Source organism: Bos indicus, chromosome X (genome assembly GCF_029378745.1).
Source record: "Bos indicus isolate NIAB-ARS_2022 breed Sahiwal x Tharparkar chromosome X, NIAB-ARS_B.indTharparkar_mat_pri_1.0, whole genome shotgun sequence".
Classification (NCBI taxonomy): Eukaryota; Metazoa; Chordata; class Mammalia; order Artiodactyla; family Bovidae; genus Bos; species Bos indicus.
The window spans coordinates 101,324,012-101,327,339 of record NC_091789.1 but is presented as its reverse complement, the minus strand read 5'-3'; the positions used below and the strand labels follow the sequence as shown (position 1 = coordinate 101,327,339).

Below are 3,328 nucleotides of genomic sequence, written 5' to 3'. Positions count from 1 at the left end.
CCAAAAACTGCATAGGGAATGAGGAGAAAGGGGCAACAGAGGATGAGATGGTTGGATGACACCATTGGCTCAATGGACATAAGTCTGAACACTATCTGGGAGATAGTGAAGGACAGGGACTGACGTGCTGCAGTCTATGGGGTCACGAAGAGTCAGACATGACTGAGCAACTGAACAAAATCAACACTGCATTTGAGATTCGTTTGTTGATTATGAGGGCCATTCCATTCCTTCACAGGGATTCTTGCCCACAGTAGTAGATATAATGGTCTTCTGAATTAAATTCACCCATTCCTGTCCATTTTAATTCATTGATTGCTAAAATATCGATGTTCACTCTGGCCATCTTCTGTTTGATCACATCCAATTTACCTTGATTCATAGACCTTACATTTCAGGTTCAACATCGGGTTTTACTTTCACCACCAGACACATCCACAGCTGGGCATAGTTTCTGCTTTGGCTCAGCCTCTTCGTTATTTCTGGAGCTATTTCTCCACTCTTCCCCAATACCATATTGGACACCTACTGACCTAGGGGGCTCATCTTCCAGTTTCATATATTTTTGCCTTTTCATACTGTTCATGGGGTTCTCAGGGCAAGAATACTGAAGTGGTTTGCCATTCCCTTCTCCAGTGGATCACTCTCCACCATGATCCATCTGTCTTGGGTGGCCCTGCACAACATGGCTCATAGCTTCATGGACTGAGTTACATGACTTTGATCCATGTGATTATTTTGGTTAATTTTTTGTGATTGTGGTTTTAAGCATATTTAAAGTATTTTTTAAGAATTTATTTATCTTTAATTGAAAGATAATTGTTTTACAATATTGGTTTGATTTTTGCTACACATCAACATGAATTAGCCTTATGTCCTAACAGCCTTCTATTAGCCTATATGTCCCCTCCCTGTTGAGCCTCCTTCCCTCCTCCCACCCTTTTTTACCCCTCCAAGTTGTTACAGAGCCCCAGTTTGAATTCCCTGAATCATATAGCAAATATTTCCTTTTGCTATCTATTTTACATATGGAAATGTATATGCTTCCATACTACTCTCTCCATTCATCTCACCTCTCTCCTCCCCTCCCCTCACTATCCCCCCGCGACCCTTGTCTGTAAGTCTGTTCTCTATGTCTGTGTTTAAATTGTTGCCATGCAAATAGTTTCATCATTACCATTTTTGTAAATTCCATATATATGTGTTAATATATATTTGTCTTTCTAATTTACTTCACTCTGTATAATAGGTTCATCTGCCTCAATAGAACTGACTCAAATGTGCTCCTTTTTATGGCTGAGTAGAATTACACTGTATATATGCACCACAGTTACTTTATCCATTCATCTGTTAATGGACATCTAGGTTGCTTCCATGCCCTATCTATTGTAAATAGTGCTGCAATGAACATTGGGGTACCTGTGTCTTTTTCAGTTTTTATTTCTTCCAGATATATGTCTAGACATGGTATTTCTTCAAGGCTTAACAAGACAGGTAGGGTAGTGGCAGCTCCTTGGCAGTGCCATTCATGGTGACATCACCATACAGAATAACAGCACCGTAGTGTTATTTCTGATAACATAAATCAGAACATCAGGGAATTCCTGCCATTGATGTATCAGGAGTAGTTCCAAACACAGCTAATCAAGTAACCCGTAGAAGTTAAGATAATGTTGGTAAACAGAAGAGTAATGAGGACCAAATAGGTAGGATTAACTGACATGATATAATCTTTCTAAGAAAGATTAGGAAGCTGCTGTCATATGTATTCCTGGATGGAGTTTGGATAAACAAGTACAGTGAATGCAACCAAGATGTTCAGGCCAAAATCAAAGATCTGGTAATAGAGGAATGGGATGATCCAGGTGGCATGTTGCTTGTATGCTCCTTACAGAGCCATTGGGAAGGTCAGGATCATGAGAACAGAAATTGCAATGCCAATGCACACGTTGGCATCATCCATGAACTCAAAGTCACCTCTGAGTTCAGAACTTGAAAAGTGATCCTGGTCTGGATTAGCCAGGGCACTCAACAGAATCAGCAGTACCAGGGCATTGATGATCAGGTAGCAGATGACAATCAGGATGGTGCTGATATGCACATGGCAGTATAGGTAGCAGCTGTTGGAATATAACCACATCCTAAGGGCCACCATCTTCATTACTTGGGCTGGTGGCACAGTGGTGCGAGCACGTGCCCAAGTTTGCAGGAGTTTCAGCTGTCAGTCTGGCCCACTGCCGTGGCTGCTGCCAGCTTCTCCACCACTCCAGCTCTTGTTCTGGCCTGCTTGCTGCCTGCTGGTTCTGGCTCTGCACCTCCCCTGAGGTCTTCCAGCTGCTGCCTTGGCTGGTTGTGGAGCCTTCTAGTTGCTGGTGGGCAAGGCTGGGTCCTGGCAAGGCTGAATCTGTAGCCTGAGTATTTCTGAGTCTGGTGCTGACCCATCCATGGATTGGACCATGTCCTGGCATGGTTCAGTGTAACATGGAGGTTTCTAGGGCTGCTGCATGCCCACTAGTAAGTAGGGCCAGGGTCTTAAAAGTCCCAGAGCTGGTGAACCTACTTTCTGGCAGAGTTGGGTCCTAGACTGCTGGGTGTGGTGCCCTTTGGGACCTGGGGCTTGTTCTGACCCACTGGTGGGAATAGCTGGCTCCCAGTGAAGCTGGATGTGAAGCAGAATTGTCCAGGGGCTGGTGCCTGCCCATTGGTGAGTGGGGATATATCTTGGCATGGCTGAGTACAGAGCCAGGGTATTCCAGTGCTGGTGTTGCACATATGCCACAACTAGAGAGAAACCCACATGCTGCAACAAAAGATCCTGAATGCTGCAACTAAGACCCAGCAAGCCAAAAGTGAATAAATATATAAATGATCTTTAAAAAATGTTATATACATATTTACACACACACACATATACATATGCACAAACATATATGGGATAGAATATTACTTGGCCTTCAAAAAGAAGTAAATCTTGTCATTTGTAACAACATGGATGGACCTTTTGGGTATATTGTTAAGTGAAATAAGTCAGACAAAGACAAATACTCTATATTCTCACATATATATGAAATTTAAAAACATCATGTATATCTATGGTTGATTCATATTGAGGTTTGACAGAAAACAGCAAAATTCTGTAAAGCAATTATCCTTCAATAAAAATAAATTTATTAATAAAAAATAAAAACGTCAAACACATAGAAACAGACAATAGAACTGTATTTGCCAAGGCCTGAGTTGTGGGTGAAATAGAGAGACACTGGTCTAAGAGTATAAATTTTCAGTTATAAGATTAACAGATTCTGGGGATCTAATATACAGCATGGTG

General features: G+C 41.9%; 1 pseudogene; it reads right to left on the bottom strand.

The window, feature by feature from the left end:
• Nucleotides 1-1,482: 1,482 nt before the first annotated feature.
• On the bottom strand, nt 1,483-2,206 carry LOC139181552 (lysosomal-associated transmembrane protein 4B-like; annotated as a pseudogene).
• Between the last annotated feature and the right edge of the window lie 1,122 nt (nt 2,207-3,328).